The sequence below is a fragment of the Anolis carolinensis genome, chromosome 4 (assembly GCF_035594765.1).
Source record: "Anolis carolinensis isolate JA03-04 chromosome 4, rAnoCar3.1.pri, whole genome shotgun sequence".
Classification (NCBI taxonomy): domain Eukaryota; kingdom Metazoa; phylum Chordata; class Lepidosauria; order Squamata; family Dactyloidae; genus Anolis; species Anolis carolinensis.
In genome coordinates this window covers 136,371,013-136,384,147 of record NC_085844.1, presented here as the reverse complement: position 1 = coordinate 136,384,147, position 13,135 = coordinate 136,371,013, and positions in this window count along the sequence as shown.

The following is a 13,135-nucleotide window of genomic DNA, read 5'->3' as shown; positions in this document are numbered from 1 at the left end:
GGCTCATGAGGAGTCGCAACTCCCGGGGAAAGGAAAAAAAAAACTGTTTGATTTCTTTGTCATGTGTGGGGAATAATGAGTTTCAAGTTCTGCATGTTTCGTGGTAATATTGAAGTGAAAATGAAAAATGAGTCTATAGATTTACACAAAAAATGTTGAGCACAAATATCTAGAAATGTTTTATTACGGTTGAAAAAATCTGATTCGAGGAGGGTCTGTGTTAGTTTGCTTTTGCTGACAAGCTGCAGAGAGGCGAGAAAAAGGGAGGGAGGCTGTTAAAGTGGTGTTGAGGCTCAGAAAGTTTTCCTTGTTATTTCTGAGGAACAAAGGCTGTTTTCTTAAAAAGTTTTCCTTTGCACCTGGGCCTCATGCCAAAAAGATAGTGGGAAAATCTTGGCAGACAGCCCAAGGTAAAAACGATAAGTCTGTTAGAATGTTTCTTCCCTGTCATTCTGGTTAAACTCAGGCGAAATGCCCAGAGAAAGATAATGGAATTCCAGTGGACAGCCAAGGTCAATGAAAGCCGCTGTGAACTAGTGAAGTTTTAAAAATGTAATGTGAATTTAATATGAAAAAAAGAAAGAAAGAAAATGATGATGTAAATGTGTGTATATATATATATATATTATTGGGGTTCTGTCTTTCACCTGGAACTTAAATCCTTGCTTTGAACTTGTTTTGGGACAACTGGGTGAGAATGTTTCATGAGCTGAGAGAGAGTGTGTGACTTTATCTAAACAACTAACCACTAATCAGAATTCCTGTGGACCTTGTGTGAATGAGATGTATGTGTTGAATTCAAAATGCATAAAGAGTTATAAACAATGTTAGTAGATTTGTTCAGAAGCAATTCGGAAGCTGTAGATATTTTTTTTTTGGAAAAAAAATGGTCTTAGGCTTGAAGAAAAAAAAATCCTTGTTTTGAAAGAACAATGCTTCAGTGTTTTTAGAGAACATGGTGATACAACAGATAAGAGCTGGACATCTGCCCAAAAATTGAATCTCAAAAAAAAAAATGAGCCTGAACAAGTGCACTTTTGAAAACTCAAGCCTCTGTGGGCTACTCCCCCTTTTTTTTCTGTTCTACAGACTTTAAACCCCTTACAGGTTATAGGGAAATGTTGGAGGTTCTTTTTTGCAGCACTTTGGAATACAGGTGATCTTGGTGAGTCAAGAAGAAGGAGAAGGAATGTGAATGAATGTTTTGGAAAGGAGATGGATGCTGAAGGGAGAGGACAAGGAGAGGAGTTATTGGTTGTAGAGACTTTGTATGGAAAACTGTCACAAGGTGGCAGTGCAAAAAAAAATTATTTTTGAAAAAAAAAATAATAATATTTATTTTTGGAAAAAAAAATTGATCCCATATTTCTGACACAGAAGGATTAAGAACTGACATTGATTTTTAAATTTTTGATTGACATTTTATTCAAAAAGGGAGCTAGTGCCCAAGTGATAAAAAGTTATCCTTTTGAGAACCAAAGACATGATATAATTGGCTACTTCTCATGTTGCTTCATAATAATTTTGTGAGATTTGGATTCTGGACTTTGTGATTTTGGCCCAACTCTTTCTAAAGGTTACGGAAAGGAAGGACTAGGACTTTTGTAAACGGGACATTAGATCATGCAAATAGGGGCATTTTTCCATCGCCCCCAGCCTGGATTTTGCCAGATTTGAGAAGCGGCAGGAGGCTTTTCAACGTGTGTTACTAACAAATTTTGATCTGTTCAACGAGTCGGTGTAAAAGGGGAATTGAGTAAGTTTAACACTGCAGCAGGACTGGAGTGGAAGATTGCATTGCAGCAAGTGGATAGACGATTGTTAAATCGTTTGCGGAAAAGAAAAGAAAAAGATGTGGAGAAGAAAGATTTTGTTGGATTTCAAGACAGATGAGTGTGTTGTCAAAGGCACAACCTCTGAGGAGGCCTGCCGTGGATGTGAGCGAAACGACTAGAGAGAGTGCTTCAAGAGCCATACAGCCTGGAAGGATGAGTATTTCTCTCCCCTTCTTTTCCCTCTCATTGTTTTTTTTTGCTACAGGTCCTGAACTCCTGTATGGGATAAACCCAGAAGTCTATGAGACATGTTTATTGAGAGGCCTGGGAGGGCCTATAGGTGTTGCTGAGTGTTAAGGCTGTGATGGAGTGTGGCATCAGGCTGGAGGCTGTAAGGGCTGACCAACTCAACAACATACAATTTTCTATTTTGACCCAACTCTCCTGGATAGGACCTTTTGTAATGGGACATTGCAAATAATTCGGATTTTTGCCGGATTTGAGAGACAATGAGGGACTTTTTCATATGCCATCTAACAACCTTGCTTTTTAAGCCAAAAGGAGGATATAGCACGGAGGCAATGTGACAAAGAATAAAATAAGTTAACCATTGCAGCAGGACCAGAGTAAAAAGGATTACTGCAGATCGCGAAAGAAGGCCCATGGAGGAATCATTTCTCAAGAGGCCATGGAGGGGTCGTTTGGGAGCTGAATAGTGGCCTACCTGCCCCACCCGTGGAGAGACAAGGGATTTCAACAAGATTGGCTGAGACAAAAGTGATGCCGAACAGGATGATCGACAGATGGGTAATCCGTTCCCCCTCCCCCATTCTCTCTCACTGTCTTCCTGCTTTCTTTTTCAGCTTTTTTTTGGACTCCTGTTCCTAAATTGGAGATCCATAAGGCATTGTTACTGAGAGGCCTGTTTTCCAAAATGGAGATCCATAAGGCATTATTACTGGAAGGCCTGTTTTGGAATCCAAAACCCGCAGGAGTTTAAGTCTACCCCACGCCACACACTGGGTATGCTGGGTATGACAGCTAAAGCCCTGTGAGAGATGGAGATTTTCTTTACAGACTTTATCTTTACACAGAGACAATTCTTAGAGACTAGAGACTTGATTGGACAAAGAGACTTTCTTCAAATTAACTGAACATTATTCCTTTGATCAAGGAAGAGGAAACACACCCCCAGTTTGACTTTATGCCAAAGACTGAAAAGACCTGAAAGTTGGACATGTATGTGAATGGCCACCTCTGGCCATAGCAACAAATCCATCATCGGAAGAAGCCAAATGACTGGGCTAGATCAGAATTCTACTGTGGACTATATCCTTTCTAAAACCTGATTAATATTTTTAATCCTCGTGTGTTGTTTACCTCTGGTGATGAAACTATGTACAAATGCTATTCTGCGCTCATTTTCCACTGAAAAGATAGCTTGGCTGCAAGCGAGAAGGGATTGGAGGGACCCATAAGTCTGCTCATTTGGTTTGCTTCAGCTTTTGTATACACGCTTCGCAAAAAAAAAAAAAAAAAAAAAAAAAATGGGGGAATAAGGCAGGAATGAAGGGGTAGGAGGAAATGGCCATATAAGGAGGTACGAGCAGGCCAGGAACACAGCCGATGGGTTATCACATGATTTCCCTGAAATCATGTGTTTTGAGAGAAACGAAAGTAATGAAATGTAATACTGCACCACAAATATGCACCAATGGTTTGATATGTGGGCGGTCGTAAACTGAACCCACTGAATTGTATAAATAGACACTTGACCCTGTCTGCGGGGTTCTCCCTTTTCAGCATCTAGTTGTGCGTGGGATGAACCTCTGCAGCTGCAGGAACTTTAGTAAACTGCTTTCTTTGGAAAAAACCTCCAGTTGTCTGTCTCCTACTTCCACTGCGTCCGCACAGACACACGAGAAGCCGGGAAGAGGGGAAATCTGGTTTCCGCTACAATTGTTTCTGTAGTAAATGTTGCAATGTTTTGGTGCTAAATTCGTAAATACAGTAATTACTACATAACATTACTGTGTATTGAACTGCTTTTTCTGTCAATTTCTTGTAAAATATTTTTTTTCATGTCAGGAGTGACTTGAGAAACTGCAAGTCGTTTCTGGAGTGAGAGAATTGGCTGTCTGCAAGGACGTTGCCCAGGGCACGTCCGGATGTTTTTGATGTTTTACCATCCTTGTGGGAGGCTTCTCTCATGTCCCCGCATGGAGCTGGAGCTGATAGAGGGAGCTCATCCGCACTCTCCCCGGGTGGGATTCGAACCTGGCAGCTTGCATATCAGCAGCCCAACCTTCAAGTCACAAGGCTTTAACCCACTACTCCACCGGGGGTCCTTGTAAAATATGATGTTTTGGTGCTTCTATATATATAAAAGAGTGATGGCATCACGGCGACCCACAAAACAACAAAACTACAGGCCCCCCAACCTCGAAATTTGACAACACAACCCATCATCCACGCCTCTAGGTTGATACAACAAAAAGAAAACAAAAATAAGGTCCTAATTAGAGAGAGAGGAATAATTGCTTTTATCCAATTGCTGCCAGTTAGAAGGCTAAGCTCCTCCAACTTGGTCTCCTAGCAACCCAATAAAAAATAATAAAAAAACACTAAAAAAATTAAAAACACTAAAAAATGAATACAATAAAATACTATAATAACAGAAAATAACTAAAATAATACAATAAAATAATAAAATATAATAAATAAAAAGATAACTTACAATAAAATTAATTAAAAAATACAAATAACGTCAAATAAAAATTACATAATTTTTAACCAATACCACCACCACTTTGCCACAGCAATGCGTGGTCGGGCACAGCTAGTAATTTATAAAATCTTAATGTAATTTTATGTTTAAGAGGCTTTTTTTCTTAATCTGTCCTTATTATCCAAGATTTTCGCTTATCTAATGTTCTGCCGGTCCATTTATCTTGGATAAGAGACTCTACTATAGTATAAAATCTGGATTCTATGTACATCTTTAAACTAACTTTAATACAATGTCGTCATGACTTTATCAAAATTTACCAAAATATACTGGAACAAAAGAAATTACTGCAGTCAGCTGGGGAAGAACAAAAAGCCAGTCATTGATAGGAATTAGCAGCACAAAGGAAACTTTATTTGGATATCGGAAATAAGAGTGATAGGAAGAGTAATAGGAAATGCTGCATCATGGCAAATGTGGTAGTCTGGATAGGTTCCTAATATCCTAATATAGAAACCATTAACATTCTAATCCTTTTCTGTATTGCAGTAAGGGCTGTATTTGAAAATGAGCCACAAGATCAGGACAATTTTCAGTTGGCATAGTGAAAATATCAGTCATGAGTTTACAAGGACACAAGTGAAAGTAGTACTTCTGATACATAAGTCCCATATCAGCTAAGAAGTTATCTGTGTATCAGTTAGGTTGAGATCAATGCATAGGAAGAGTCAGTCTCAGCAATGAATGTACCATTAATGGACTATCCTCACAAAGAAAACTTACAGGAACTTGCTCTCTGACAATTTTCTTCTTCTTTATGTTTGTCTTGTTTTTTTTTTAAACTCTTCAGGTATCAACTGAAGATAAAAGGGACAGAAATGTAAACATTTGTGCCTTTTGCACAGAAACAAGTGTAGGATGTGTTGAGTCGGGTTGGGTGTTGCTTTTTCCATTGAGCATACTTTTACACCAAGGAGGATGTTGGAGAAGTGGGCTGTTGTAATTTCCTCAGAAGGCGTTTTTTCCAGCTAGCATTTGAAAAGCCGTGAAAAATGCTGTGGTCAGCATCTTGGTTTATGGCATCTGGAAAATAGATTCCCCCAGCTGCAGAGTACCCACGATTGCTGCTCAGGGCTATTGATTTAATAGTGACTCATAGTGAATGGGTGCCAATAAATGAATCATTCACATCACTTCCTACCATACATATGAGTTTTCCTTGCACCCTCTCATCGAAGTAATTACTATACTCCACTCTTACAAATATGAGACCTGCTGGACTCTTCATGGCACAGCTGTAGCAGCCTTTGAGATGGAAGTTAAAATTAAAACAAAAGAACAAAAGCAGGAAGTCAAGCTGGTTTTTTAGTGTTTACTTTGCCTAAAGTTTACTTTACCTAAAGTTTGCTAATATGTGTTTCCATGTTACTCATACCTGTTTCTGATGAATTAACCTCCTTAAAATTGCAGCTGTTATCTTTTACAGGTGTATTAAAATTACATTTTTACATGAGTTTCCTATTACCTTGAGGGATAATTTCTTATAATTCAGACATCTTTATGTCAACTGAAATATTAACAACATCAGATAACAATAAAATTGGCATCCAATGATCTACTACCTTTCCTCCCAAACACCACTGCCCTGGCCTCGAAGGGAGAGAAGGAGGCAGGCACAGAGGCTTGGTCCCAGAAGCCGATGAAAGGTCCTCCATCCACATCGACTGCCACTGCCCTATTGCTGAAGGGAAAGAAGAAGAGACAGTATCTGCTGAACTTAATTCCCACTCATACTGCCATTCCTTTTTTTCTCTTTGCAATCATGTCTTAATTAAATTATACAGGCTATTTGTATAATGTATATATGAAATATAAATTAATTTTGTATTTAAACTTGGAACGCTCTGCCAGTAGAGCTCTGACAGCGAGATCAACTGTCGGAATTTAAGACACAAGTGAAGACCAGTCTCTACCGGCAGGCCTACCCAGACAGTTTTAAATGATTAATTTTAAACTTCCACTCTATTGCCCCTTCTATACTGTCCCATAATCTGATCCCAGGTTATCTTCTTTGAACTGCATTATATAAGTCTCTACTACCATTTGGCTTTTAATTTCATCTTTTAAACTCTAAAATTTAAAAATCTATTAAATATGAAATGGTTATAATATGAATTTGTTGGTCTGTTTAATTATCCGATACTCTTTGTTGTTTGTATAATTGTACGTTGGGTCTTATATTTTGGTTTATATTATTTTGTATTTTTATATGGCATTGAATGTTTGCCTCTCTATATGTGTAAGCCTGAATCCCCACTGGGGAGATAGGGTGGGATAGAAAAAAATTCTCATTCATTCATTCATTCATTCATTCATTCATATAATCTGAAAAAGGCACTGTTTGCCTATGTTCCAAGTTTAGTCGAGATCCAATGTCAGCTGGGTTCAGTGGGTGTGGGTGAACTACAACTCCCATATGGAAGTCCTATCATCCATGGTCCAAACTCTTCCAAACCGCACCAGAACGTAGAGTGGATCATGGGGGCTCAGTGTGTCAAGTTTGGTCGTTATTCGTCATTGGTGGGAGTTGTGGTCTCTGGAAGTGAGTGAGGGTATTGCAAGTCCCATCATCCATGGTACATCCTCCTCCAAACTGCACCAGGGTGTAAAGTGGGTCATGGAGGTTCTGTCTTCCAAGTTTGGTCCAGTTCCATGATTGGTGGACGTTGCAGTGGTCTGTGGGAGCCGAAGCGATTGAAATTACTGCAAATCCCATCATCCATGGTCCATCCTCCCCTAAACTGCACCAGCATGTAAAGTGGGTTATGGGGGTTATGTCTGCCAAGTTTGGTCCAGCTCCGTCATTCGTGGTGGTCACAGTGGCCTGTGGAAGTGGGAGCCAATCAGAAAGCTGCCACATATACAGATACCCACATACATACCCATATACATACATACACTGACTGTTATTATATACCCTGTTTCCCCAAAAATAAGACATCCTCGGAAAATAAGACCTAGTAAAGGTTTTGCTGAATTACTAAATATAAGGCCTCCCCTAAAAGTAAGACCTAGCAAAGTTTTTGTTTGGAAGCATGCCTGGCGCCTGCCAAACAGAACACCAGAGCATGCAGGATTGGTAAATGTACATACCAGTTGTACATGGAAATAATGGTAGTAACAGGAAATTCTTGATAGGATTCACAGTTTGTCTGGTTATGTTGGTTTGTGATGACAACTACTGTATAGTATAATATGTTCATTTTTTTTGTTCAACAATAAATGTGAATTCTTCTTCATGGAAAAATAAGACATCCCCTGAAAATAAGACCTAGCACATCTTTGGGAGAAAAAATTAATTTAAGACACTGTCATATTTTCGGGGAAACACGGTATATAGATATAGAAGATAGACAGCAAAATATCAAAGGGTTCCAGGGGAACAAATTCCGTACCAGGACAGCGTCCAACAAAAGAACCAGTGGAAAATTTAAAAGTCTGAGAAGCACCTGATTGCAGCTTGGCCACACTCCTCAAAGCAATGCAGACTTCCCTCCCTCCCGGCTCTCCTTGTTGCCATGGCTCAGCGTGGTGAGGTGCCCTTGTGCAGCAGAGGCAAGAAAGAACCCTCTGTTCTGCTTCAGGTCAAAATGTGCCACCCTGGAAGAATGCTTTACCATTCTTTTGGCATGCACTGCTTGACTCCTGACCTTATCATTGTAGACTGCGTGGAGAGACCCTCAACTCCAACAGCATTTTCCAGTCTGGTGACGCTGATCCCCTCTTTGTCTGCCAGGACAGAGGCTGAATACAGCAATTGCCAAGCATGATACACAGTTCATTAAAATATGCAGGAATGCAAGCTCAAACCTCCTTCACTATTGATGCACATCTTCTGGCACGTTCTTTCTTGAGCGCAGAAGCAGGGTCAAAAATGCAAAAGAAATTCCCTATTTGTCACAAGCCACAGTATTTCCTGATTGAATCAGCAGATGGAAGAAGCAAGAAACTTCGACCAGAGGAAGAAGCAGAGAGTACCAAGAAAAACACCAAAAGAGAGCAGGCAATAAGGCAAGGCTGGGACAAAGCAAGGATGGGTAGGGGAACCTAATCACAGGACAATTTATGCTTGCAAAGGTCCCAGGTTCCATCTCTGCCATCTTGAGGTAAGGCTGGACAAGATTCATATCTGAAAGCTTGGGAAACCGATGCCAGTGAGAGAAAACTGATGCCAACATCCAAATGGAGGACTCTGTGTGTTTTTATTTCATAAGGAAGTATAGGCCTCATCCAGACTGGGGCTACTGCACACTGTTATAAAAAGTTTAAACATTTTCCAGAATCCCCCTGTCCAATAAAACCCCACTACCTGTGTGTGATGGGCTTCACCTGATTGATCTTGCATTTGGTTTCTTGGTAAAGGGAAACGATCCTCAACTGTGGTATGTTGTGCTATTTAATTTTGCATGAGGACAGGACTATATCAGTTGAACCAGAGTTAACTATGTCAGAAATATTAAAAATTAACTAGGTATTTTTAATTACAAAAATGAGAGTTAAGCACTGAAAGGGTTAAATGGATGCAATGATTCAGCAAAAGCTATAGTTCAATATAAGCAGATGTGCCTGTAGCTTAGTAGGCCTCAGTATGAGAAGGCCTGGTGTGAAACCCCAGTGTGAAGGCTGCTGTGTGTAAAGCTACTGTGTGAAGCTCCTGTGTAAGTTTGGTGTGAGAGGAGGCTCTGTGAGAGCAAAGCTGTTTACTGTATCTGCATGAAAAAGAAGCCCAGCATGGAAGCAAAGAAGGAAGTATAAAGAACTTTATTTGAGTTATGGAAACACAAATAAATAGTGCAACCATATTATTTTGCTACAAACAAAAGCTTCCCAAGGAAGAGATAACATTGGTCTGTGTGTTTTTTGTTCTATTTATCACTTTTGGCTACTGGTGCAAATAAGTTTCTTTGCTATACATTTATGAGGAGGGTCTTTTGTTAATGAGCCCACTCGCCCAACAAACAAGTTATCTGCTGCTACCACCATCTCCCTTTTCTTCACTGAGCAGGGAAAAGCAAGCCATTTGTGTCATTTTGGGAGGATATGAAAGATTAAAACTGGTCCTTTCCAAGAGGTGGGCAAACTGTGACATTCCAAATACTGTTGAATTGCAAGAGCCCACACCTCTCACCGCTGCCTAGTTTGATAATGCATTTCTTTTTGTTAGAGAAGGCTAAAGACCTTGTAAAACTACAACTCCAATTATTCCCTAGCATTAAGCCATGGGTATTAAAGTGATGTCAAATTGTGTTAATTCTACAATGTAGATGTACTCTAAAACAGGTCTCACAGATAGGAAATTATTTGTACCAGAACTGTGCCTCCTGAGAACACCAATATCTATCTATATAATAAAAGTGAATGTTTGTATGCGGCGGAGTATGTAACAGCGTTCTGATTGGCTCCCACTTTCACAGACAACTCTGACCACAAGGAATGACGGACCTGGCCCAAACTTGGCACACATAACTCCTATGACCCATTTTATGCCCTAGTGCCGTTTTTGGGATGATGGGCCACGGATGATGGGATATGCAGTACTTTCAATTGCTTTCCCTTCCACAGACCACTGCGATGCCCACCAGTGACGTAACTGGACAAAACTTGGCAGGCAGAACTCCCATGACCCCCTTTACGTCCTGGGACAGTTTGGGGGAGGACAGACCAAGAATGATGGGACTTACAGTACCTTCACTCACTTCTTCAGACCACTGCAACTGCCACGAATGACAGAACTGAACCAAACTTGGTATACATATCCCAAATGACATACTTTACCTGCTGCAGTATTTTGGTAGAGGATGGACAAAGGATTATAGGATTTGCAGTACCTTCACCCGATTCACCTCCCACAGATCACTGTGATACCCATGAATGACGAAACTCTACCAAACATGACACACAGGTGCAATGTGGCCCACTTCACGTCCTGCTGCAGTTTGCAGAAGACCAGACCAAGGATGATGGGATTTGCAATACCTTCACCCAATTCACCTTCCACTGACCACTGTGATACGCATGAATGACGAAACTGTACCAAACATGAAACACAGCTGCGATGTGACCCACTTTACATCTTGGTGCGGTTTGCGGAGGGATGGACCAAGGATGATGGGATTTGCAGTACCTTCATCCAATTAACCTCCCACAGACCACTGTGATGCCCATGAATGACGAAATTGTACCAAACTGGACACAAAGGTGCAATCTAGCCCACTTCCCTGCGGTGTGAGGGAACAACGAACTAGGGAAGATGGGATTTACAGTACCTTTACACACTTCCTCAGACCACTGCAACCCACTCCAATGACTGATCAAGACCAAACTTGGCACACATACCCCTCATCACCCACTTTATCTCCTGCTGCGATTTAAGGGACACCGGACCATGCATGATGGGATTTACAATACCTTCACTCACTTCCTGAGACCACTGCACCTGCCACAAATGACAGAATCGAACCAAACTTGGCACACATATCCCAAATGACACTTTACACCCTGCAGCGGTTTGGGGGAGGATGGACCAAGGATTATGGTATTTGCACTACCTTCATCCAAATCGCCTCCCACTGCAAACCCCATCGGCCACAGATCCGCCCATTCATAATATCCAAAACAACTCATTGCCCTCTACTAATAACCCGGGCACCGCCGGGTCCCCAAGCTAGTTGTCTATAAAATACAGCCAAATTTATTTTAGGCAGTGGTGGCCCTTTCAGCAGTGTTTAAGGAATTAACTGTACAATAATTGAGGCACATTAAAATAATTTTTGGCAGGAATGCAGTCCCCCTTAAAAAAATCCTTTAATTGCCGCCAATTAGTTCTTTCACCGTTACTACAAAAAGATCCGTAGATATGATTATGGTGTGTGCCTTCAGAGCATTAAAGACAAACTTGGAGTCAAAATGAAACTGGGTAACCGAAGTCCAAAATAGATGACCCAGACAACTATAGACAGCAGCTAGTGAACTTGAGTTCAGGGGAAACTTGGAAAGAGAGGCATACTCTGACCTTGCTATTTGCTGCTTATACTCCTCACCCACAAAAACATGCTTCTGGGGAGATGCCCATGAACACACCCTAGCACAAATTGCTGAATCTCCTGCAGGCAGGATCCCCTTTCCACATAGCGCCTTTGAGGCAATAAAATTAATGGGTGCCTGAAAATAGTGAGCTATGTGATTAAACAATGCTGGACTGTCCCGTAGGCATGAACACAGTTAGACCAAGTAGCTAGCTAGCTGGCTGACTGGCAGGCCTCTCTGCCTGCCTGGAGAGGAACTGTTGGATCTGAGCAAACCTTATGGGCCCAACAAACTGTTCCACAGTTGTTAATAAGGTTGTAATTTATTTCAGTTTATGTTTTATTTGGTTCCATACAGGTGTAATAAGCAACAAAGCTGCTATAATTATTTAACCTTTTTCTTTTGAAGATTGTATTTATTTATTTACAAAAAGACAGGCCCAATTTTAGTGAAGTGTATTTCATAACGGCAATATGTTACAATTACACAAAAAGTGGCAAATGGTTGTGTGAAGTATCAAGTTTTCCTCTAAAGTGTGTGGTTCCTTTGTGCTATCCTTCTTTAATAAACAGCCAATTTCCTCAAATTGTCAGTACCAATGAGAAATGCTCTTTCAAAGAGCAAAGCTTGGGGCTGTTTGTGCTCTGAAAGAGGCGTCCAGTGGTAATCCCCACCCTTTTAATTGGTAAGGATTTGATTCATGGGTGATTCATGTTTGCAGCAATATCGCACTTTCAAATCAGGTCAGAAATTTTTAAACATGCTGTATTTCTGTATTGCCTCCCAGCCCACTAGGGCTCCCAAGGCAATAAACAAATGATGATGATGATGATGATGATGATGATGTAAAGAAATGTGCAAAGAAAAGTGAAACATGTAAAGAAAAGTGAAGAACCTGCTTTGATTGAGGTCAAAAATCAAAAACTTCTCAAAGCACAGCAGACAAAGAATCAGTACAAGAAGACTGCACTACAAACTAGAGCTGACAGCTGGCACAACAAAGCACTGCACGAGCAGTTCCTTGACAAAATTGAAGGAAAGGTTGATAAGGAGAAGACCTGGCTATGGCTGACGAATGGAACACTGAAGAAGGAGACAGAAGGCCTGATTCTTGCAGCCCAGGAGCAAGCCATCAGAACAAATGCAATTAGGGATAAGATAAAATATCAGCTGATGACCCAAAATTGATACTGTGCAAGGAAGCGGATGAAACCATGGATCATATCCTCAGCTGCTATAAGAAAATCACACAGACAAACTACAAACAGAGGCATAACTATGTGGCCCAAATGATTCACTGGAATTTATGTCACAAATACCATCTGCCAGTAGTAAAGAACTGGTGGGATCGCAAAGGTATTGGAAAATGAACACTCAAAAATATTGTGGGACTTTTGAGTCCAGACTGATGAAGTTCTGGAACACAATACACCAGACCTCACGGTTGTGGAAAAGAAAAAAGTTTGGATTATTGATGTCGCCATACCAGGTGACAGTCGAATGGATGAAAAACAACAAGAAAAATTCAACCGTTATCAAGACCTAA